This window comes from Kogia breviceps, chromosome 1 (genome assembly GCF_026419965.1).
Source record: "Kogia breviceps isolate mKogBre1 chromosome 1, mKogBre1 haplotype 1, whole genome shotgun sequence".
NCBI lineage: Eukaryota > Metazoa > Chordata > Mammalia > Artiodactyla > Physeteridae > Kogia > Kogia breviceps.
In genome coordinates, this window is record NC_081310.1 from 119073140 (window position 1) to 119099609 (window position 26470).

Consider the following 26470-nt stretch of genomic DNA (forward strand, 5'->3'; position numbering starts at 1 on the left):
CCTGGAAACAATCTTAAGTTTCATAGTAATTTATATAATGACAAAAATATTTCTATAATATGATTTCAACTGTATTTTAAAAAGGAAAGACGAGGAAAGTCTACTTCAATACTCACAGACAATGTAACACTTAGATGGTGTTCTAAGTGCACAGAGCTAAAAATGGTAAATGGGAACAGAACTCAGTGCTCACTCCACGGCTCACATTCTTTTTTTTTTTTTTTTTTTTTTTTTTTTGTGGTACGCGGGCCTCTCACTGTTGTGGCCTCTCCCGTTGCAGAGCAAAGGCTCCGGACGCACAGGCTCAGTGGCCACGGCTCACGGGCCCAGCCGCTCTGCGGCATGTGGGATCTTCCCGGACCGGGGCACGAACCCGTGTCCCCCGCATCGGCAGGCGGACTCTCAACCACTGTGCCACCAGGGAAGCCACACGGCTCACATTCTTAACCACTGCTTTATGCACTAAACCAGAACTCAAATGCTTACAATGCATCAGCACTGTTCTAGGTTCTACATGTATAGTAGTGAACACAGCAGACGAATATCCCCAACACCAAGTTTAGACTTTCAACTCTTTTCTATGTATTTGTTTTTAATCAGAAAGTCATTAATGGGACCTCCCTGGTGGCGCAGTGGTTAAGAATCTGCCTGCCAATGCAGGGGTCACAGGTTCGATCTCTAGTCCGAGAAGATTCCCACATGCTGCGGAGCAACTAAGCCCGCGAGCCGCAACTACTGAGTCCTTGGTCCTAGAGTCCATGCGCTGCAATGAGAAGCCATCGCAACGAGAAGCCCGCACACTGCAACGAAGAGCAGCCCCTGCTCGCCGCTCGCCGTAACTAGAGAAAGCTCACGCACAGCAATGAAGACCCAAACGCAGCCAAAAATTTTTTAAAAAAATCATTAACAATGATTTTTTTTTTAAAAAAAAAAGGAGAACTGGAAAGAATCACAGGTCAAATTTAAACTTCACTTCTAATTCAAGAAATCAACTAAAGTTCCCCGAAGAACACAGAACTAGAATCAAAAGACTGGCTTTTAGTCTTGCTTCTCGTAATTTTTAAAACTTCTCTGAGATTGTTTCTGCAGATGTAAAATGATGGCCTAAGTGATCTCCAAATTCCCTTGGGAGGTGGGAAAAAAAAAAAAATTCTGTGCTCCTTAATTTCTTCTTGCAACATCTCTGAGTTGTTTTCCCCCCCTTTTCCCTAACCTAGTCTGCGTGGCTCCCACTGAAAAGGAATTAGTTTAGAAAAGGCAACCTATTTCACTGTATGACACTTCTAGAAAATGACTGTTTTCTTAATCTAAACATATTTCCCCTTAACTTCCTTTGCTCCTTTCAGTTTTCGGAATGCAACTGTTTTTCAGACTAACTCCTATTTTCTGGATATGTTCTAAATTATTATTCACTGAAGTACATTTCACTACTATTCTTACTGTACCCTGACCAATATATAGAAAGCACTGATTATGTTTCTTGATTCTGTAGACTAAAGTTTGAGTAACTTTATATAACTAAAAAAAAAAAAAAAAAAAGAAAAAAAAGAAAAGAAAACTCTATTACTCCTTAATTAGTAAAATCAGATTTTCTCCTTTTAGTACTTGTATAACTGATCATTTGTTCCTAAAGAAAAAACTAATCTAATGCTTTTAAATTTCTTTTCTTAGTTAACCTGGAGTTCCAATTTAGAGGGATAACTTTAAATTATCAGCCTTTGTAATCTGTCTTTTAAGCATTCTATGTCCTTCCTTAATACCCACCTCACAGGGCTGTGGGGATGGTTAGGGTTAGTTACGTCATACAAAAAGCCCGAAATGGTGCTTAGTACAGAGCACACACATAACTACTTACTACTAAATCTTTTTAAAAAGTAGAGCAAGAATAGAATCTGGTAGCACACATATGGAGACCTCTATGAAAATCAGTCCATTAGTCAAAGCCTTTTAATGCTTATAATCCAATCTATATTCCATACTGACCACTATGTTATCAAGAGATACTCTGTCAAATCTCCTTATTGAAACTTATTTTTTATTTGTTTGCTCCTGGATTTTTGTTAGGGATGGAGAGCAGGCTCCAAAATTCGCACACCTGACTGAAAATCAATCAAGACATTTACAGTTCCTGATCATAGGTCTCCACACCCCTAGCCAAGTTACCCTGTTATCTTCTTATTCACCTGAGGCTTTAGTTTTCTTTTAATGTTCCTAGCTTTGCTTTCTTTGTCACCTTAAACTGTCTTTGATCAAAATACTCATCAAAACAATCCATGTCTATCTTTACATGACAAACTTCTTATAAGCCTTATTCACTGGTATTTTTAAAGGCCAATCCCACTCCTCAATATTTTTATTCATTCCTAATTATGTACTACTTTTACTGTTTTTTACAAAGGCTCTTTTAAAATCTGTGGTTCTCAGATGTAGAGAACAAACTTATAGTTACCAAGGAGGGAAGGGGCAGGGTGGGATGAATTGGAAGACTGGGACTGACATATATACACTACTATGTATAAAATAGATAACTAATGAGAACCTACTGTATAGCACAGGGAACTCTACTCAATGCTCTGTGGTGACCTAAATGGAAAGGAAATCTAAAAAAGGGTGGATATATGTATATGTATGACTGATTCACTTTGCTGTACAGCAAGAAACTAACATAACATTGTAAAGCAACTATGCTCCAATAAAAATTAAAGTAAAAAAATAAAAACAAAATCTGTGGTTCTACTGCATTACCAAATCTGTTTCCTTAGCTGCACTCATTTTAAATGGAATAATTCACAACTGTACAATCAGAACATGTTTTACTGTCAATAACCCCCCAATTGTCATTTATCTGTTTGTAAATATGTGAATTAATCTATATAACTTAACTTTTGACATCTATGCATGCATTTACACATTAAAAATGTTCACATAGCAGATGATGGCTTTCTCTCACAATGGTCTGCGATGCCCCTCTGGCCAGTGCCAATAATGTCAATGGCTCAGCTGATGCCAGGAGGAGCAGGGAGCAGCTTTTGATCTTAGGCTTGCTGAGAAGTTTGATGACTAAACTGGGATCCTCTAGGACAGGTTGCCAACAGCCCTCCCCTAGTCACCCTGTCTTGTCTCCTTACAGCTTTGCTTCCCCCTACCTCCACCCCCTCACCGGGGCGGGGTGGGGGGGATGTTCCTGTAGTAAACTAATACTCAGAATACAAAGATTAGGTTAAACAAAAAGCACTTCTACTTTAAATCCATCTCTACAATGCATGTCAATGCAATGAACGCTGTAGCATCTAATCTTTTACCCTTCTGAATAGTAACGATAGAGCTGTACAATTTCAATCCCCATTATTTTATCTAACCCAGCACAATTGGTACCAGTCTAAAATTATTTTTTTAAAAAATCAGATGAGGAGGTAGGAAGAAACGAACAAAAAAAAGCAAATAATACAATAACCTTAATACTGAGTAATTAAATGTCTGTTTATGGATAATTTAAATAAATTGGTATTAATGGTAGTTTTAAATTAAGGAATAATTCTGGTCCACAGTAAGGTCATTACCACAGCCAGGTCCTCGACCTTTAAATAAACTGGAGATAAAGGCCCATTGCTTCTTGAAATGGTGATGAAGCTTTTATAAGACAACAACCTAGGAGTGGTCCGTTTTCATTCTCCGTCTCATTTGATCAATGAAGCGTTTTACAAAAGGATTACCACCCAGTTCTTGAAATTCTCTTCCTTGGCATTCCTACCTGGACTACCTATCTCTTTCAACATTCTCTTCTTTGGCACTTCTTCCTTTATTACCTATAAAGTGATGACTCCTTTCTGAATTGCAAGCCTTTATTTCTGCTGATTTTACAAACTCTAGAAACTAAAGATTAAAAAGGAACAATTGCCCTTCACAATCTTACCTCCCCCAAACAACCACTGTTTAACATTCCATACTAGAATATTTTCTCAACTTCAGATTACTATCTAATAAAATAGATTTCCACAAATCCCTACCTGAACTTCCCCATTCCTATGAACAAAGATTTCTAACTTAGAAAACTGGATAGACTAGATCAATTCCCTCCAGCCTCAACTTCCCATTCAACTAGTCACCAGTCCTATTACTTCTACCATTAAAACACCTAGTGTCTACCTCTTTCTCTGCCTTTACCGTAGCTTTTATCTTCCTTACACTCTGTCCATTACTCCTAACAAGTCTTCCCATCCTCAGCCTATTCCTTAACAGTGGCACCATTTGTCTTTCAAAGATACATTTATGAATATATAACTTTAAAATCTGAAGCAATAAACTATCTCAGGTTTGAAATACAAAATCCATTAAGCCCTTGCTTATAAACAGCTGACAACTTTCCTGAAAAATAAAGTCAAGTTGAGTGGGCCCTGTAGAACCTGCCTGCAGCAAGCCTCCCTTTCCAGTTATTCTCTCTGCCCCACAAAACTGTATTCTCTACTCCATTCATAATAGACTACTCAACATATACCATGTGCTTTCAGATCTCCCCAAATCTGCTCATTCCGTTACCTCTATACTTCTACCAAAAACTCTTCTCCCTCTTAACAAAGTACAACTCACCTTCAAATGTCCCTTCTCTGTAGGCTTTCTTTACCCAAGGTTACCTCAAAGACTACAAAGGGCACTCCTAACTGAAACCCTAACTTCTAAATAGTAGAGGGAGTTTTTCTTTCCAAGAGACCAATAAATCAAGAGATCTGTATGTATTAATAAATATAATATGGGGTGGAAAATCCCAGTTGTGGGCATAAATATTGTCATCTAACAAAAGACAACAAATTAAATAAAATAATCGAGTGTTGATATTTTCAGACTAATAGTTGAGAATATAAATTGTTTTCAGAATACCTTTAGAAGCAAACAGATTAAGATTTTAAATTTAACCAAATAATTAGGAAATCCAGAATTATAAACTGATTCTTGCCAACAGGAAATGACAAACCTACCTCGCAGTGATAATCAAATATTGCACTTTCAGTAGTATTTGCTGATTCTTCTTTTTCAGCACACGTTTCAAAGGATGAAAGTTGCTAGTGTTAAAAAAAAAAAAAAGAAAAGAAAAGAAAAGAAAGAGAGAGAGCGCGTGCGAGAAAATGACCTATCAAGCTAATAAAGAATACAACTGCTGCTGCACCGGGCAATCTCACAGTACAGCACTGAAGAAAACAAAGACTACTAGCAGCGTTGGGAAGTGCTCTTTCAAAGCTGTTGAGTAGGCACAAACTTCCTGTTTCAGATCAAGTGTTGTGTCTTCAACGTAAGTGTACTCTTCTTTGGTCTTGTTGGTTGTTTCGAGGTTTGTTCCTTGCCTGATCTGAACTTGAAGCAGCAGTTTCAGGTGGTAAAGTCTGTTCTGTTACACTTCATACTAGAGATAAGAATGAAGACATTAAGTATAACTTACATAAAAGAATCAGGGACAGAGGGCAGCTAGAGGGACAAACTCATTTCATTAACTTAGAATCAAGCATTGCAGAAAACTTGGAAGCACACACACTCAATGTCATTTGAGCAATCTCCCAAGTGCTAATGGATACCTCCTTTGGTACTGTACACTCAAAACCCGAAATTATTCAGTCCTTATTGACACCCCCTCCCCACAAATAAATTCGAAGTTACATAACATAATATTCTATTTAGTATAAGTGTTTTGTAACTACCTAGCACTGTGTTAAGTACTGTGGAAAACATTAAAGAATTTCCTGCCATCAGGGAGTTTACACCCTTGTTGAGAAGAGTTATTGATACATGGAGGAAAAACTAGAATATAGGACAAAATGTCCAAAATTAATTTGCTCAATATCTAGGTATCTACTACATCACATACTATTCTAGAAATACTACTTATTGTTTGTGCATCACTGTCTGTGCATCAAAGCAACATGGTCAGAGAAGGCTTTTAGTAAGAGGTAGAATATTTCAGCTTAATTTGGAGAAATAGGCAGATAATTTTGAGAAAAAGAAAACAGGTGAGTAGTCTAGGCATAAAATATCACATAAACCAAGCCAGAGTATACAACTAAATCCTAAGTCCCTTGAGAGCAGAGACCATGTATAGGATTTTCTATGCCTGGCATCAAGGGAGCTTTATTGCATGAGACTGTCACAGCAAGTGTGGCTTGTTGTTTCAGAGGAATCAACAGGCTAGCCTGGCTAGAACAGAGGGCTGGGTTAAAGTGAAATGAGATATATGGCGTGACAGATGCAGTAGAGCCAGATTATGAAGTGTTTCAACTTGATATAACAGGAAACAGAGAGCCTTAGTTCTTGATGAAAGGGTATGAAATCCTGAAATCCTATGAAGGATCACTTAGTGAAGGAAACAGACATCGCATTAGAGCTGTTGCCATAAACAGATGAGGAATGTCCATAAAGGAGAAACAATTAAAATGAGAAGGGAAGAGAAGTGAAATATATGTATAAATAAAACCACAGAATTGTGCTTTGTATTAGCTGTAAAAAATTATTATTTTGCAGTGCCTCAAATGTTAGCTAAAATGGTACTGTTTAACTAAAATGACTTATATGAGGAAAAGAAAAGGTGGATTTGGTTTTAGATATGCTGAGAGGTGGATAGTATATTTTAAGATCAGAAGTAATGACTATAAGGTGAGAGGTGAGACCTGGTGAAACAGAATAGGAGAGCTCAATATTAATCACACTGATACTTACCAGTAAAATGTCACAAACAAGTTATTTAATCTCCCTGAGTTTCAGTTTCTCCTATGCAAAATGAAAAGTCAGTAACAGCTGATCTGTGGCCACTGCGTATACCTAACATTCCATGACTTTATACAGTAACTTCAAATATCAAATGTTACATTTGTCAAATCTTTCAATTTTATTTGGATCATTCTCCTATTACCCAGACTAGATACTTCTTAGAGCAATGATTCTCAAATCACTTGGGAAACTTTAAGACATACACATACCCAGTCCCCACTCAAAGAGTAATTTAACTGGCCTGACGTAGCACCACTTCTGTAATGATCTTTGATTCCTCCCTCTCCACCTACACACCCAATGTTGCAAGTCTTATCAATATTTCAAGACACCTTGTGTATTCATCTTTTGCCCTAAATGACATCATATTTTAGTCCAGAGGTCTGACACATCTGCTAACTTCCAGTGTCAACCCTTTCCATATTCTGCCACATAACACTACCAGACTGATTTATCTAAAATTCCAATTTCATCTCATTCATCTCATCTCCTTGTCCAAAATCCTCAGTGATTTTTCCAGCACTCTAAATGGGAAGTTCTTAATCCTGGCTGCAAATCCAACCCACCTGGGACTTGGTGGGGGGGAATCAAAGCCTGGATCCCACCTTGAGATTCTAATTAGGTCCTAGGCATTGGTGTATTTTCTTTCCCACCCTGCCCCCAAGGTGTTTCTGACTTGCAGCCAGCGTTTAACCACCACCATTCAAGGTGTGTCAGTTCTACCTTTACCTTCTTCTGCTTTACCTTTACCTTCTTCTGCTCTCCAGTTTTCTAGATAGGTGCCTTTTCCTCCCTAATTCTTAAATGCAACTCTTGGGAGATTCCTGAATTCTAGTCTTTGTGTATATGGGTCTTTCCACAAAGAATACATTTTGTCATCTTCAATGCGACAAAAAAAGCCTTTCTTGACCATTCCAGCACAGATTTATTACAGCAACTCCAACTGCTGGCATCATGCTTTTTGGTACCAAATCATTTCTGCACTTTACTTACATGTTTATGTATCTTGTTCCTTCAATTATATTTCAGATTTCTGAGAGACAAACTCAAGTTCATTTCTTTATCACAGCCCCCGACAGCACTTAACCAGGTACTGCTAAATTTACCACAGCAGAAACTAATACAGCAAAAAGATAGTTAATCTATAACAGCAAAAGACACAATTCAAGTTGGTAGACCCACCAACCTTAAAAAAATTTGTTTTGGTGAACTGTATAAAGTCTTAATTATCCAATCAAGAAATAACCTCTTCCTTTAAAATATATCCATTGGGCATTTTAAAAAATTTGCTATCCACTCATGCTAAGATTATTAACATTCATGGGTGGTACTGACCAATTCTTTAATCCTCTGAACCAACGTGTACCCCCTACAACCTCCCCCCGCCCCCAAAGCTAGACGCTTAAGTCACATGAAATACAGAGTAGTAATAAAAAAAACTAAGGAACAATTTAAATGTGGATCTGAGAGTCTCCCTGATTACTAAGTAATCAACTCCTTTTTCCTTTGCTCTGTATGGGAACACTATCACCATTAGTTAATAATCAATTATGTCATGCTGTTTTAGAAGTTAATTTTCCTTTACTTGATCAGATAATCCAAACAGTCATGCCCTATTTCACCTGCCTTAAAACTATCATCACTTGTTTTGTTATTTACTGTCTCCTCCAGTTCTCTGCTTCATCGCAAAAGCTTAGCTGAAGCCGGGCACACAGTAGGCCCTAAACTAATACACGTTGAATTAATACATTTATATGGCATTAATCCATCTAAAATGTTACCACATAACCCAGTTTATCATTTTGACAAATTATACTCAGTCGGTACAGCATTAGTCTATAAAAGTCCCTCCACCTAACCCACTTTCTTCAGAGTACTTTCTTTGAGAATAAGAGCAAAGACACAAACAGGCAGCACTGAACTGAAATGGTTCTCTATTGTTGATTTATATGACTAACACTCATTCTTGCTTTAACTCCCCAGTTGGTATTTCTTGATGCATTAACCCAAGACAAGTTTAAGTATATCACATTTTTCTCTAACCTGTATAACCGAAGTGCCCAACAGGTTTTAATTCAGTTTTACTTTGGGATCTAAGGAAAATGATAAAGTTTAGATAATTAACCACCTTAAAACAATTTAAGTCATCAACACATTGAGCGGAAATAAAAGAAAATCAAATTGCTGCAACCATCTTTTTCTATATTTCCTTTAGTAATAACAATTGTGCTGTTACTAGATATTTAAAATTATACACCCACCCGTCACTTAACTTCTTTTACATAATACTAATACTTTGAAATAGGACAAATGCCAGTGTGGAAAGAAGTTGAAGAAATGCTCCAGACACAAAAATCAAAGAATAGTGTAGACCAGCACCATCCAATAGAAATATTGTGCAAGCTACATATGTAATTTAAAAATTTCTAGTAATCATATGAACTTGAAAGAAAGGTGAAACTAATTTTAATTAAGTATCTTATTTAACCAAATCCAAATGTCATCAGTTCCCACAGGTAACTGACATGTTTTTAACATCCCTGGAAATCAAATGCTTATTTTATATTACAGCACATTTCAAGTCAGAACTGTGCACAGTTCAACTGCACAATGGCCACACACAGCTAATGGCTATCACACTGGTCAGAGCAGATACAGACTGATGAGGGGAAAAAGGCACTGGCATGCCCAATAAAGCAACAGTAAATGTAAGGCCCTTGGGCAAAGACCTTCGCTGATAAAAGGAGGCAGTACCTAGCAAACTCACCCATAGCAGGAGTTTGCACTTACTACATCCAAGAAGCAGAAATGCAGACAACTAACTGGTTATATATTGGCTGCAGCTGCAAACCAATGGATAGCCTACAGGTTCAACGTGAATAAACTGCCGATCAATTATTTTCAACTACACATTAATATTATACCCCAGCATAAAAGGACATGTAATGCTCCAAAAATAATCTTTCAATACACAATATTCAGTTTAATACCCCTAATGAAAAATGTAGCACAACAGAAACATCTCTTAGAGTTCCTCTGGCTTGGCAGTATTTATGAACTGGAAAAAAGTTCTGAATTATTTTTTTTAACTAGGTACTCACACATGCAAGCAGAAAACATTCTAATACCAAGACAAAGGAATTTTTAAAAATCTTGATTTGGCAGAAAGCATTTAACAGGAAGAAATGATGGGATTCAAGAAAACAAGTCACCCCCACCACAGCAATTTCACCACTGAAGACATTCCAGCTATTAAGTCTTAAAAAATACAGTTATAATTCTTCTAGCTGTAATTCTTTATCATGAAAAATCCTGCAAGTTACAGCTCTCCATAAGACAGTCTGGGTCAAAAATCTCAAAGTAGTCCCCCTTTGATTTTTGAAAAGACTAAATTAAGAAGGCAAACCAATGCCTTGCATTTATTTAACAAGATCTCAAGATTTTTATTTTGTAATGCAGTCCTCAAATTCAACTCCTTAAAAATCTGCCCACACAGCATTTCCATGTTTAAACTACCTTGTCAAAAGTATGGGCCTCACAACAATGTGAATGAACTTAATGCTACTGAACTGTACACTTAAAAAAAAAAAAAGGTTAAAACGGTAAATTCCGTTATGTATATTTTACAACAATTTAAAAGAAAGTATTTTTTTTAAATGTTGTAATGGTCCTGCATTGTGTGTCTTTAGATGGAGGGAAGGGAAAACAGGAGTAGGATAAAGCAGGACTACATGTCAGCTTCCATATTCTCATTTTTCATTGCTAGGAATTTACCAGAATTTTCAACCATACTCTAGAGGTCATACTTGTTAAGTCAGAACTTATTTACAAAAAAAGAAAACCTAGCTTCTGTGCCTCAAATGCTTTACTTTTCAACTCAGCTGCTATAAATACTCATCTCGATGGTAAACATCCAGAGCAGCTGCAAAATCACTCAAACCACTACCATCTCTTTTATTTCGGGCCTATGGCTAAAAGGAAAAAAAAAAAAAAAAAGGTTGAAAATTTATCAAGATTTTATGACTCAGGCATATGCCTATTCAAGTATATAAACCCCCTCCTTACCCAAACCAAGAATACCCAATGTTGGTTAGTACCAAAAGGGCACAAAGGTATTATACTGCCCCTCAACGTAGTATTGAAAATGCTTCCTTCTAGAGACTCGAAAATTACTCAGCGTTTTGATACAGAATAACTTATATTAGCGGGCTATAATTTGGTACCTACATTTTACAGATTGGTAGCTCTGGTCAAGAGCTGCCAGTTCATACCATCCTGTAAAAAGCTAAGTCTCCCACAGGAAGGATTTAAAGATTTAACTACCACAGTGCCTTTGGGAGTCCTCCCTCCTCCTTCACCCTACCAACTGTTTAAGAGGACCACATTCTTTCGCTTATTTTAGGCGCAAAACAAGGAAATTACCTCACACAACAACGTTCAGCTTTTGTATTTGCAGATTGAAGGCTGTTTTTAGAGAGGGTTCCCTGCCTCACTTGTCAGGCAAGAGAGGAGCTACTGTGTGTTTCTAAAAGAAAACCTTAAAGCAAAAAGAACCGTAGCACTAAGATTTCCTGCTTATGATACAGTGGATGGTAAGAACCTCGGAAGTGTCTACGACCAGGGGTCTAAAAAACTAATTCTACATAGAATGACGAAGCCATGCCTTTCATTGCACAATATGGGCCGGGCTCTTACACCATAAGAATCAGAGGGGGAGCAAGGAGAACTCCACTGAGTTCTCACCGAGTTCGCCCTAACTCCAGGATTAGAAGGGTGAGAGCCATGTGCCTAAGTTTAGGGGCTGGTTCTCTTTCTCAAGAAGCCGAAGGGGGGGACTAGAGGTGAAGGTTGGGTGTTGAGACCCAAGATAAACAGCTCTAGGTGAATGGAAGTAAGGATGACAATTCGGCCGCACTACCGTGCCAGATGTGCCGAGGAAAGGAGATGTCTCTAAGCAGTTAGCTGGAGCGGGGTCTCAGTCCATACACAAAGGAGGCGCCATTGCCGCACTGCGCTCTGGTACTCGTAGTCAGATCCCCAAGAAGGTGATGGCCAAGATACCACAGGGTTCAGAGTCAGAATAGGCCCCTCTCCTATGCCTCCAGCTCTTCCAGTCTCACACAAAGGACCGCGCCACCACCCCCTCGCCCCGCCCGCCGGGACTTGTAGTTCTCGTTTCCCCCACCAAGCCGCAGAGCAGGAAGCAGCCAGACTACAACTCCCAGCAGCCTCCGCGCCCGAGCCCCGCACCCCTGCCTCCATCTTGGCTGCGGTCGGAGCCTCCATTTTCGCTCCCTCCCCCCACTTTAGTCACCAAAACCACCACCACGCGCGACCGCCTGGCCTAAACTCTTCGCTTCTGCTCTCAACCTGACGTGAGGCCTAGACAGTTGAACGTGAGCCGGGTGGAAAAGCCCGGGGCAGGGGCTCAGGGTGAGTTCTCCTCTACCCGGAGCTCTAGGAGTGCCCACCCTGCCTCAGAAGTCTCTCCCGTTTGTCTTGGTCCTCTCATACACCCTTAACGTGGCTTTTTGCTACCCCCAGTTGGACCCTGAGGTCGTACTCACCCCAACAGCTCAGCGCCCCCTCTCCAGCGCCGCCATAAGCAGCACGGCCCGGTACGTAGGAATAAATCTCGCTTCTCTCGCGAGAGTTGCGGGCTTCGAGCGCGTGCACAGGAAGGGGGGAGCGTACCCTTAGTACGCCTGCGCACGAGGTCTGAGTGACGCCAGCCAGTGCGCTGCGCTTAACCACAACCGAGGTGGTGTCTACGTTCCCTTAGTTCCCATCCTCCGTGAGCTGCAGGACAGTTTCGGTGTTTGCTGACTCCATTGGGACGCACGGGGCGGGGTGGCGGCTGACTTTCGGCGTCTCTGATCTTTGCAAACCTGAATATGTTTTAGGCCCCGAGACCAGGATAAACCTTGAAGGCGAACAATTAGGAGGGCATATCAGGAATATCATAAAGGATTTCTCTTTTCTCAGAGATAACCCGGAAGTTCCCCAAACCCCAGTTCTTTATTCACAGTGCAAGCCTTCTTTCTCTTGTCCGCTACATTAGACTGGACTTTAATATGGAGTTAGGTTTTAAGCAAGGTAATTTGAATGCTATACGTGAGAACTGTGTTTCCCACAAACTATGTTGCTTGCAACAGACAGACAAGAGTGAGCAAGGTAGCATAATCATTAAAAACCAAACTCCTTCAACTGACCTTTTTAGTTAACAGAAGATCTACATAGTGTATCAGGTATTCAAAGGGGTGAATCAGTAACCAAACGGTTGAAATCAGGGCAAATGGATGACTCATCCCACAGGGAAAGAGGGAAGGAGGAAAATGGTTAATTCTGGCCCCAGAAAAATTCAATGAATTATACCTTGCTAAACGGTAGAGCAGTCCCCTTTGGTGAGAGGAATGCTCTTTCTCAGATTCTGTGGCTTTCACTTGACAATACTGGATAAAAAATGACCAGTCACGCTCCTGAGAACTCTCCCACCACTTTATTTTCCCTTTCAACACTTATTTGTCCAGCATCTCGTATGCATTGTCGCTGGCGTGTATACTATAGTAAAGACAAACGGTCATGGTTCTGTCCTCAAGGAACTTTCAGTCTAGCATCATTCAGTAATCACAAAACCAAAATCTGAACATACACATTGAAATAACTGCAATGAAGGAAAGGTGCACAGCTCATTTCTGAGCAAATCATCTTGAATTATAAGAGGAGGTAGTATTTTACTTCTGATGTTCAAAGATTTTTCTTTCCACCTGTGTTGCTATTGGTCTAATCCCATTCCACCTCCAAGCTGCCTCTTCTTTTTGATGCCTTCCCACGCTTTCCCAGACACAGATATTTGCTTCATTTTCAGCGCTTTCATAGCTCACTCTATTGTAATTATTAGTTTATACTAGCTAGTGATTCTTTAGGACAGGGCCTGTGACATTCATCTTTGCATCACTCTTTCCTGTCAGTGCCTGGCATAGACAACCCTCAAAAGCTTGTTGAATGAATAGCACTGAACAACAATGTAAGAAGTTGTTAGAAAGTGGAGTGTTCTGTTGGGAAGTACAGAATGTAAACATGTCAACCTAGCTGTTTTGCTTCCTCTGTCCAAATCTTAAATTAAGATTTCTCCTCCCCAGCATTAGATCTTGTTTGGATATTCTAATCTAGTGTTACAGAGAAACTGCCCTGGGCTCTTGCACTAGAAATAAGGTCATGTGAAGCTGGGCTAAAAGTAGAATTAGGTCTAAGAGCACACATTCTCAAGTATCACAGCAATGGGAAATGTAAAAAATAATAGTCTCACTAAATTCTATAAATACAAGTCCTATTAATAAGAATAAAGTCTCGATTTCTACCATCACACATAGCTTCTAAAGACCTTATTAAACCATATAACTATTTTATCCTCATTCTATGTCTCAATTGCCTTTAAATTCCTCCTTGGTCCATAATTAGAATGAAATTACACTTAACACAAAATGCAAATGTGTATCAATCCAGAAGCATACATTTTAGCTTCCAATGCATTAAAGTAAAAGATGGAGTAATTCACTAGTTTAAATGATTTAGTCTTAAATCATTGATTTAAATCGCTAGTTTAAATGATATAGTCTTTCTACAAGTACCACTCATAGGTTTCATGTTTAGGTAGAGGTAGGTTTCATTCTTAGGAGATCACATTTTAAGGCAATAATATTTTTTCAGATTAATTTTGAAGTAAAATTAAAAAAACCCCAAAATGTAGTTATATTTTTATGTTTATTTTTTAAACTGAAGTTAATTAAAGCAGAAGCTTGTGAAGTCACTTTGGAAACCATTTCCTATACAACAGGGTAATCATGGATTTGGGGAAGATATTTACTCCATTAAGGAATAATAATTAGAATTTAAAAGTTGCATATATTTTTGGTTATTTATCATGCTAATTTTTCTTTCGAGAAACATAGACAATGAGATTGATTATAGTTGTGGGTTTTCTTTCTCTCTACCATTATCAATAAGCACATTTCTCTGGAGTCTATTTGAGAATCAAAGGCAAGCATCCTGGGCTTCCCTGGTGGTGCAGTGGTTAAGAATCCGCCTGCCAATGCAGGGGACACGGATCTGAGCCCTCGGCCGGGAAGATCCCACATGCTGAGGAGCAACTAAGCCCGTTCACCACAACTGCTGAGCCTGCGCTCTAGAGTCCGTGAGCCACAACTACTGAAGCCCACGCTCCTAGAGCGCATGCTCCACAAGAGAAGCCACCACAATGAGAAGCCTGCATACTGCAAGGAAGAGTAGCCCCCACTTGCTGCAACTAGAGAAAGCCCGTGCACAGCAACGATGACCCAACACAGCCAAAATAAATAAAATAAATTTTTTTAAAAAGTAAGCATCCTTTATGCATTTATAAGGTTTTCTTGAGCAGTGATGGATGAGATTTTTGTCAGTTGTCTGTGAAATGAGAAAAATAAGATCAATGTAGAGACTTATTTTAAGTAAGTCTAAATTGATTCAAGATTTAAGGACTGTTTTGGTTTTTTCTTACTTTTGGCCATGCCATATGGCATGCAGGATCTTAGTTCCCGGACCAGGGATTGAACCTGTGCTCCCTGCAGTGGAAGCACGGAGTACTAACCATTGGACCACTAGGGAAGTCCTTAAGCACCGTTTTTATTCTGACATTATGTCTTTCCTAGCTAGGGAAGTTAATGGGAACTTCCTTTATAAAATTATGGTAATAGTGGATGGTAAAGGAATCATGTTCAAGATTTCAGAACAGGAAAACACAAGTTAGAGCAAAAACTTTCATAAAGAATATTACTTCCATGGGCTTCCCTGGTGGCTCAGTGGTTGAGAGTCCACCTGCCGATGCAGGGGACACGGGTTCGTGCCCCGGTCTGGGAAGATCCCACATGCCGCGGAGCGGCTAGGCCCATGAGCCATGGCCGTTGAGCCTGCGCGTCCGGAGCCTGTGCTCCGCAACAGGAGAGGCCGTAACAGTGAGAGGCCCGCATACCGCAAAAAAAAAAAAAAAAAAAAAAAAAAAAGAATATTACTTCCAAAAGAATGTAAATAAGATTTAACCCTAGAACCCCACAATCCAAAACTTTTTATTCATTAAGAAGCCCCCAGGGGTGGGCTGTGACAAAGTGGGGGAGTGGCAGGGACATATATACACTATCAAATGTAAATTAGATAGCTGGGGGGAAGCTGCTGCATAGCACAGGGAGATCACCTCTGTGCTTTGTGACCGCCTGGGGGGGTGGGATAGGGAGGGTGGGAGAGAGGGTGATGCAAGAGGGAGGAGATGTGGGAGCATGTGTGTATGTATAATTGATTTAGTTTGTTGTAGAGGGAAAACTAACACACTATTGTAAAACAATTATACTCCAATAAAGATGTTAAAAAAAAAAATTAAAAAGAAAAAAGAAAAAAAAATGTAAAATAGATAGCTAGTGGGAAGCAGCTGCATGGTACAGGGAGATTATCTCAGTGCTTTGTGACCGCCTAGAAGGGTGGGATAAGGAGTGTGGGAGGGAAATCCAAGAGGGAGGGGATATGGGGATATATGTATACATATAGCTGATTCAGTTTTTTATACAGCAGAAACTAACACAACTTATAAGGCAATTGTACTCCAAAGAATATGTTAAAAAATAAAAGTCGTGTAGAATGGCAAAAAAAAAAAAAAAAAAAAAAAAAAAACTCTAGAAACAGTAAATGCTGGAGAGGGTATGGAGAAAAGGGAACACTCTTGCACTGCTGGTGGGAATGTAAATTGATACAGCCCCTATGGAGAACAGTATGGAGGTTCCTTTAAAAACTACAAGTAGAACTACCATACGACCCCGCTATCCCACTACTGGGCACATACCCTGAGAAAACCATAATTCAAAAAGAGTCATGTACCAAAATGTTCATTGCAGCTCTATTTACAATAGCCAGGACATGGAAGCAACCTAAGTGTCCATCAATAGATGAATGGATAAAGAAGATGTGGCACATATATACAATGGAATATTACTCAGCCATAAAAAGAAATGAAACTGAGTTATTTGTAATGAGGTGGATAGACCTGGAGTCTGTCATACAGAGTGAAGTAAGTCAGAAAGAGAAAAACAAATACCGTGTGCTAACACATGTATATGGAATCTAAGAAAAAAAAATGTCATGAAGAGATTAGTGGTAGGACGGGAATAAAACACAGACCTACTAGAGCATGGACTTGAGGATATGGGGAGGAGGAAGGGTAAGCTGTGACGAAGTGAGAGAGTGGCATGGACATATATACACTACCAAATGTTAAATAGATAGCTAGTGGGAAGCAGCCACATAGCACAGGGAGATCAGCTCTGTGTTTTGTGACCACCTAGAGGGGTGGGATAGGAGGGTGGGAGGGAGGGAGATGCAAGAGGGAAGAGTTATGGGAACATATGTATATGTATAACTGATTCACTTTGTTGTAAAGCAGAAACTAAGACACCATTGTAAAACAGTTATAGTCCAATAAAGATGTTAAAAAAAAAAAAAAAAAAAAAGAAGCCCCCAAACAGTTAAAATGATTGTTTAAATGAGAATAATATGTAAGAATAACAATTATGTAATAAAATATTAGAATTTCAATAAAAATAAGGCAGAAGCTTTATATAATGCTTCCCCTCCCCCCCTTTTTTTTGTGGTACGCGGGCCTCTCACTGTTGTGGCCTCTCCCGTTGCGGAGCACAGGCTCCGCGGCCATGGTTCATGGGCCCAGCCACTCCGCGGTATGTGGGATCTTCCCGGGCCGGGGCACGAACCTGTGTCCCCTGCATCAGCAGGGGGACTCTCAACCGCTGCGCAACCAGGGAAGCCCAATGCTTCCCTTTAAAAAAAAAAATACATTTATTTATTTATTTTTGGCTGCATTGCGTCTTCGTTGTTGCACGCGGGCTTTTCTCTAGTTGTGGCGAGTGGGGGGCTACTCTTCATTGTGGTACGCAGGCTTCTCATTGCAGTGGCTTCTCTTGTGGAGCATGGGCCCTAGGCACATGGGCTGTAGAGCACAGGCTCAGTAGTTGTGGCGCACGGGCTTGGTTGCTCTGCAGCATGTGGGATCTTTCTGGCCCAGGGCTCGAACCCATGTCTCCTGCATTGGGAGGTGGATTCTTAACCACTGTGCCACCAGGTAAGCCCTATAATGCTTCCCTTTAAAATGTCAGCATTGCACTTAACGGAACAATGAGGTGGACATGCTAAGTTGCTGCACTAAAAGTAATCACCATAACATTTTAGCTCTGGGAATCAGCCAGAGAGAAGCATGGAGCAAAGCCTATTTCAAACTTAATTAAAAATTAAACCAATTGTATTTAGAATAAAATCCAAAATCTTTTACAATGATCTATAGTACAAGGCCGTAAATGACCTAGTCTCTGCTAAGTCTCTAACCCCTGGTTCACTGTGTTTTAATCCACTGCCACCAACATTGCAAATTTGTTCCTACTTCAGAATCCTTTCCTTTACTCTTGTCTCTGCCTGGAATGCTCTTTCCCCAAATCAGATATTTGGCACTTTCTTCATTCAGGTTTCAGCCCAAATGTTACCACCTCACAAAGATCTTTTCTAAAGTAAAAGTACCCACTATTACTATTGCTCTCCATAACAATATTGGCTTGTTTTATTGTCTTTATAACATGTATTGTTATCCAAAATCAACACATTTATGAATTTAATTTTTCATTGCCCTACTTCCTGAACTATAATGTAAGCTTCAGTTCTCTGGTTCATCATTGTATCCTCTAAACCTAGGATAGTGACTGAGATAACAGTAAGTACTTAATAAATGTTCATTGAATGAGTGAATTATACTTATTTAATTAAATCTAAGACAGTATGGACTGTGTGATACATCATTATTTATGTACCAGCAAGAAGAAAATGTTGCCATTTTCACTATGACATAGGGAGTTCCTTGGCGGTCAAGTGGTTAGGAGTCCATGCTTCCATTGCAGGGGGCATGGGTTCCGTCACTGGTTGGGGAACTAAGATCCTGCAAGCCGTGCTGGCGCAGCCAAAAAAAAAAAAGCAGCACGCTATGACATAATACTTTTATTACTTAGAATTTTATATTTATTAAAAGAGCCCTTTTAAACTAATTTAGACCTAGTTTTTTAAAAAAATATTATGTCACACTTGTGTGTAAAAAGCAAATTAAATTAGTTAAGGTATTCCTAAAACTCCTTTACTAGTCCAACTCTTCTGAATCTCTTTCTTTTTAGTAATAAATTTGAACGTTTTTATTTTTTATAAAATTTATTTATTTATGGCTGCATTGGGTCTTTGTTGTTGCTTTCTCTAGTTGTGGTGATTGGGGGCTGCTCTTCATTGCAGTGTATGGGCTTCTCATTGCAATGGCTTCTCTTGTTGCAGAGCACAGGCTGTAGGCGTGCAGGCTCAGTAGTTGTGGCTCATGGGTTCTAGAGCGCAGGCTGAGTAGTTGTGGTGCACGGGCTTAGTTGCTTCGTGGCGTGTGGGATCTTCCCAGACCAGGGCTCGAACCTGTGTCCTCTGCATTGGCAGGCAGATTCTTAACCACTGCACCACCAGGGAAGTCCCTGAACATATTTTGAAAATGTCATACATCAAGAGGCACCATAAAAAAATAAAAAACCAACAGACTAGGAGAATATATATTTGCAACATATAAAACTGACAATGTATTATCATGAATGTATAGTAAATTAATACATATCAATTGATAAGGAAAATGGAGGAAAGACTTGAATGTCTATATTTTAAAAATCTCTGTATGGGCAAATAAACATTTGAAATTATGCTCAGCCTTATTAGTAATCAGGGGAATGCATATTTGTTCTGAGATAATTTTAGGCTTACAAAAGAATTAGAAATACAGCACAGAAAGTTCCCATAAACGCTTCACCCAGTTTTCTATTATGTTACTCTTACCTCACCATAGAACAATTTTCAAAAGTAGGAAATTAACCTTGACCCAATAATATTATCTACAAAATTAATTTGGGTTTCACCAGTTTTTTCTCTAACATCCATTTTCTCTCCTAGAATCAAATCCAGGATCCCACCCTACATTTAATACTATGTCTCCTTAGCTTCCTCTATCCTATGACAGTTCCTCAGCTTTTCCTTGTCTTTCATGACCTAGATGCTTTGGAAAATATTGGTCAGTTATTTTGTAAACTTCCCTTAATTCGGTTTTGTCTGATGTTTCTCTTGATTAGATTGAGGTTATGCATTATTTGGAAGAATGTTACAGAGGTCATGCGTGTACCCTTCTCATTGCATTGTATCAGGGCTTATATGATGTTGAAAAGTATTATTAGTGATGTTTACCTAATCAATTGGTCAGTGTTGTTTGCCAGGATTCTCATGGTAAAATTACTGTTTTTCCCTTTATAATAATTAAATATTGTTGTGGAGATACTTTGAGACCATACTTGATTGAACAGTGTCCTGTCAAAATTCATGTCTACCCAGAACCTCAGAATGTGGCCTTATTTGATTTTGTTTTTGTTTTTTTATTGTTTTTTGCAGTACGCGGGTCTCTCACTGTTGTGGCCTCTCCCTTTGCGGAGCACAGGCTCCGGACGCGCAGGCTCAACGGCCATGGCTCATGGGCCTAGCCGCTCCGTGGCATGTGGGATCTTCCCGGACCGGGGCATGAACCCGTGTTCCCTGCATTGGCAGGCGGATTCTCAACCACTGCGCCACCAGGGAAGCCCATGTGGCCTTATTTGAAAATAGGATCTTTGCAGATATAATCAAGTTGAAATGAGGTCATACTGGACTAGGATAAACCCTAATCCAACAACCAGTGTCCTTAGAAGAGGGAAATTGGGACACAGAGACATATAAGGAGAATACCATGTGAAGCCTGAGAAGGCAGAGATTGCAATGATGCATATGGAAGTCAAGGAATGCCAGGAATGGCCAGAAGCTAGAAAAGGGGCATGGAACACATTCTTCCTCAGAGCCTCCAGAAAGAACTAACCTGCCAACACCATGATTTCAGACCTCCAGCCTCCAGAACTGTGAGAGAATAGATTTCTGTTGTTTTAATCCATCCAGTTTGTGGTAATTTGTTATGGCAACTCTGGGAAACTGATACAGAGCCTATGCAAATATCCTTTTTCTGTTTGAACTTTAGTCCACTTATTTTAGCATGCATTGGATCTTGCTAATAAATCTCTTTTTTGTCTCATAGATGCGCAGGTTTTTCCACACAGAAGTATTCTTGGGCCACCAAGAATACTGGTAATGCAGAATTTCCTAAGAGTGTTTCATTGTTGTCTCCAGGATTTTATTCCAAGCTGCCAAAAGCCACTGTGGTAGGCAGAATTTTAAGATGATCACCAAGATTCCTATCACCTGGTACACTTGCCGTGTATAATTCTTTCCTCTTGAGCATGGGCTGGGCTTGTAGACCTTAGAGGATATCACTTATATCTCGTCAATGGCAAAAGGGATCATTGCAGATGTAATTAAGATATCTAATCAGTTGGGTTAATTAATCAAGAGGGAGCTTATTCTGTGTGGGCCTAACCTAATCAGGTGAGCTCGCGCGTGTGCTCTCTCTCTCTCTCTCTCTCTCTCTCTCTCTCTCTCTCTCTCTCTCTCTCTCTTTTCTCCCCCCTCAGTGGCTGGAGACTTTATCTTGGCCATACCGGCAGCATGTGGGATCCTAGTTCCCCAACCAGGGATCAAACCTGTGACCCCTGCATTTGGGAGCACAGAGTCTTAACCATTAGACCACCAGGGAAGTCCCCAGATGAGCTCTTAAAAGGGAGTCTAACAGCCTCTTCAATAAGTGGTGCTGGGAAAACTGGACAGCTACCTGTAGAAGTATGAAATTAGAACACTCCATAACACCATACACAAAAATAAACTCAAAATGGGTTAAAGACCTAAATGTAAGGCCAGACACTATCAAACTCTTAGAGGAAAACATAGGCAGAACACTCTATGACATCAATCACAGCAAGATCCTTTTTGACCCATCTCCTAGAGAAATGGAAATAAAACCAAAAATAAACAAATGGGATCTAATGAAACTTAAAAGCTTTTGCACAGCAAAGGATACCATAAACAAGACCAAAAGACAACCCTCAGAATGGGAGAAAATATTTGCAAATGAAGCAACTGACAAAGGATTAATATCCAAAATTTATAAGCAACTCATGCAGCTCAATAACAAAAAAACAAACAACCCAATCCAAAAATGGACAGAAGAACTAAATAGACATTTCTCCAAAGAAGATATACAGATAGCCAACAAACACATGAAAGAATGCTCAACATCATTAATCATTAGAGAAATGCAAATCAAAACTACAATGAGATATCATCTCACACCGGCCAGATTGGCCATCATCAAAAACTCTAGAAACAATAAATGCTGGAGAGGGTGTGGAGAAAAGGGAACACTCTTGCACTGTTGGTGGGAATGTAAAATGATACAGCCACTATGGAGAACAGTATGGAGGTTCCTTAAAAAACTACAAATAGAACTACCATATGACCCAGCAATCCCACTACTGGGAATATACCCTGAGAAAACCATAATTCAAAAAGAGTCATGTACCAAAATGTTCATTGCAGCTCTATTTATGATAGCCAGGACATGGAAGCAACCTAAGTGTCCATCAACAGATGAATGGATAAGGAAGATGTGGCACATATATACAATGGAATATTACTCAGCCATAAAAAGAAATGAAACTGAGTTATTTGTAATGAGGTGGATAGACCTGGAATCTGTCATACAGAGTGAAGTAGTCAGAAGGATAAAAACAAATACCGTATGTTAACACATATATATGGAATCTAAAAAAAAAATGTCATGGTGAGAGAGTGGCAGGGACATATACACACTACCAAATGTAAATTAGATAGCTAGTGGGAAGCTGCTGCATAGCACAGGGAGTTCACCTCTGTGCTTTGTGACCACCTAGAGGGGTGGGATAGGGAGGGTGGGAGGGACGGTGACACAAGAGGGAAGAGTTATGGGAACATATGTATAACTAATTCACTCTGTTGTAAAGGAGAAACTAACACACTATTGTAAAACAGTTATACTCAAATAAAGATGTTAAAAAAAAAAAAAAGGGAGTCTAGAGGTAGAACGCAAGGGAAGTCAGAGATGATCTCCTGTGGGCCTTGAAGGCCTCTGAGTTCTACACCTGCAAGGTAATGAATTTTGCAAACAACCATGAGAGTATGGGAGAGGGCCCAGAGCCTTAGATGAGATGCTAGCCTTGGATGATACCTTGACTTCAGCCTAGAGATCCTGAGAAAACCCAGCTGAGCCCTGCATGGACTTGTGACTTACAGAACTGTAAGATAATAGGTGTTGCTTTAAACTGCTAAAGTTGTGGTGATTTGTTCCCTAGCAATAGAAAATGAATACAGCCATACTCCAAATTCTTATGCTGGCACTCCTGATTTTACAGTAAGTGCTAATGCAAAGTTCACAGAAAACAGCTAAACCCCCATTCCTTTCTCAAATGGTCCTTAGTTTGTTGACTGAAATATCAAGAACTTGACTTTATCCAGTCACACCACCAGGAATGCAAACCAATTTTCTTATGCTTAGAATCAACTAGATGACAACCCCTACATGTATAAGACATATCCCAATTTCAGAGACATTAAAGTATGAAATAAAAATGAATCTTAGGATCAATAACATACAGAAATCCATTTCTAGGAGGCTAGACGAAATGTTGAGTGAATTGTAGTTCATCGAAGCTCTGAAGGTTCCACTTCCTCTTAATCATTCTTGGAGAGTGACAAAAGAAAAAGCATCATCTGCTTTCCACTATGAATATTAGTGGATAATACTCCTTAATTCACAAAGTTGCCATGAGACAACTGCAAGTGAAATAACTGCAGAATACGAAATACAACTGTTTATAGTGAAATGTGTCTAATATCAATGAAGTAGATGGAGGAAGAATTAAAAGTCAGATATTAGCAAGGACTTTTAAAAAATGTATAATTTTATTATTTTATATGTATGTATCTCTTAATAATATACTGTAGTCACATGATGAAATCTAGTACATCAGTGAAAATGAATAACAACTATATACAACACAATGAATCTTAGAAACATAATGAAGAGTGAAAAAAATCACATCCCCACAGACTACTATACAGTCTAACACCACTTTCATAGAGCTCAAAAAGGAGCAAAACTAAAAAATGTCACTTTAGTGTTATATACATATTTTCGGTCTTTTCTCATGTGATAAAACTATTAAAAAGAGGGAGCAGAGGGATAGAGACAGGAGAGGAGCACAAATAAATGTAACATATGAGTAATGTTCTATTTCTTAAATTAGGTGATGAATTATTATGCTTGATAATTTATTTGCATGTCACATCTTTTTATAAGTCAAAAATTACAACATAAGGGTAAAATTATGCATAATGTGCTGACAAAATTTATATTTGCATTGTTGCTTTTTAAACTATGCTTATTTTATCAGTCAGCGTTCTTAATTATAGTCAATTCAGGTTAATTTTAACAAAATGTGATTTTATTAAAAGCTAATAATCCTCAGGTAATCCTCAGGATCTCTGGATAGCCAGAAAACCAGCATTAGAGGCTATACAACCTCTATAATCACTTTAGATAATTGCTTCAGTGAAGACCCCACTGTGTCCACTGGGGCAGAGACACTGCAGCTTACACCATTGACTTTGCTCACACTGGATACTGAATGTTGTCAGTACAGCCACTTTGCTGCTCCTTCTGTGGAGGTGGATGTAGTAGCCAGTGTTGTAGTCACTGCCTTTATTCAAAGAATTCAGCATAGTTCCCTGCTTCTTTGTATCACTAACTTTTAAGGCAGGGGTATCTTCACTGGCTGCAGAGTGGCTGGGAAAACAAACATCTGACACTTTCAAAGTTTTTAGGAGGGAGGAAGGCTCTGCCTCATTAGGTGATGGGTTCCCTAACTATAGTATAGGAGTTAGGATAATGGACAGCCTAAAAAGAAATGACAGATGTCTTCCGCAGCCCATTCCTTGGCCACTCAACACCAACACACTCTTTTGGCTAATGCTTACACTTGTTAAAAACTATTCAGTGTAAGAGGACTTGTGTCAGACATTGTTAGCTGCTTTCTCAATACTCTTTCCTCTTTGCTAATAGAATACTGATTTTATTTGTGGCAGCTATGTCCCTAGCCTCCTTTGCTGCTAGAAGTGACCATGTAACAGGTCGGGCAAATAAGACAAAGGGAAGTCTGTCTGGATTTCTGGGAAAGCGTTGCTTTTCCTCGTAAAAGAGAATACATATAGCTGGCATACGACATTTCCCCTTTTTTTGTTTTCTGCCTTTAAACATGGACATGACTCCTGGCAGAGCAGCAACCTTCTTGAAACAAGAAAATTGTGCGAAGGCTGAAAAACAACATGCTAAGGAGACAGATTTAAAAGAGAACTGCACCCTTTCCTGTATGTATCAACAGTAAGGATTGTTAAGCGCTGATTAAGCATTGTTCTTTTCAGTTGCACGCACATACTCTCAGCTACACCACTCTAGAAAACAGATAATTATGTCTCATTCCTTAAGACTCCATTTATTAAATTCATGGTATTTTCTAATATATGGGCTGTGGTGTATCTTTTGCACCATTAATAAAATAGATTTTCCTCTCAAGAACCACTTGAACTCTGAATAGTATTTGGCATTTAAAGGAATCTTAACTTAATGGTTAAGAATATGTTTAAGTCTCGGTTTGAATCTTGGTTTCAGTTTGTAATAACAACCTCCTCATGCCCGAGTATCTGTAAAATGAGGTACAGTTGAAATGGAGATTATATAATAATTAGAAAGCACTAAGTTTCTAGTTCTACTCATTTTGTCTCTATTGGATTCTCAAGTTGTAAATAGTCCCTCTGTAGTCTATACATCCTTATATTGGATTTATCACATTGTTTGCCTCTTCTACCAGATTTTTCTTCAAAAAGTCAATTCCTCCCCCCGCTTTTTAAAATTCGTAACTCCAAATGAAGTGCCTAACACAGTAGACTAGACAGTCTCAAACCAGTGTCCTTAGAAGTTATCTGGGATGATTATTAAAATACAAATTCCCAGGGCTTCCCTGGTGGTGCATTGGTTGAGAATCCGCCTGCCAATGCAGGGGACACGGGTTCGTGCCCCGGTCCGGGAAGATCCCACATGCCGCGGAGTGGCTAGGCCCGTGAGCCGTGGCCGTTGAGCCTGCGCGTCCGGAGCCTGTGCTCCCCAACGGGAGAGGCCACAACAGTGAGAGGCCCACGTACTGCAAAAGAAAACAAAAAACAAAAACAAAATACAAATTCCCAGATTCCATCCCCAAACTTCTATTGTAGTAGGTCAGTGAACCACATTGTGAGGAACACTGAAATAGACCTTCAATGTTTCAATCAAATTATGCATAAGGTATTAATATAAGGTAATAAAGGTAGGTATCAATAATATTTATGCATTTTTCCAAGATACTTCCAAACAGTTTTAATTTTATACTTTGACTTGTAATCATGTAACTTATTATTTCTAACCATGAGGAAACCTCTAAAATCATTTCAGAAACAACTATTTATAGTTATACGAACTACAATGTGATAGAGAGTATTTATGAAAAACCCTGTATACCTGACAGGTTGCTATATAAGTGAAAAATAAACCCTTGCACTTCCTAATAATTACACTCATTACTGAGTAAAA

At 39.2% G+C, this 26470-nt stretch overlaps 1 protein-coding gene and 1 non-coding gene across 14 annotated transcripts in view; one reads left to right on the top strand and one right to left on the bottom strand.

Annotated features, from left to right (window-relative positions):
- The window catches only part of CSDE1 (cold shock domain containing E1), a 36770-nt gene extending 24218 nt beyond the window's left edge, over window positions 1-12552 (bottom strand). For 9 of the 13 annotated variants that reach the window (XR_010842236.1, XR_010842231.1, XR_010842230.1 and 6 more), the window contains exons 1-2: window positions 12318-12422; window positions 4974-5395 (exon numbers count right to left, since the gene is read on the bottom strand). The gene's annotated coding sequence lies outside the window, so the exon portion shown is untranslated. Of the gene's footprint in view, window positions 1-4973; window positions 5396-12317 lie in introns of those variants that run through there. The other 4 variants (XM_059037062.2, XM_059037084.2, XM_059037055.2 and 1 more) reach the window with 4 other exon arrangements.
- Window positions 2928-3013, top strand: LOC131746995 (small nucleolar RNA SNORD35). The gene has a single exon (XR_009332732.1). It is a non-coding gene; the product is annotated as a small nucleolar RNA SNORD35 (small nucleolar RNA).
- Window positions 12553-26470: the final 13918 nt, after the last annotated feature.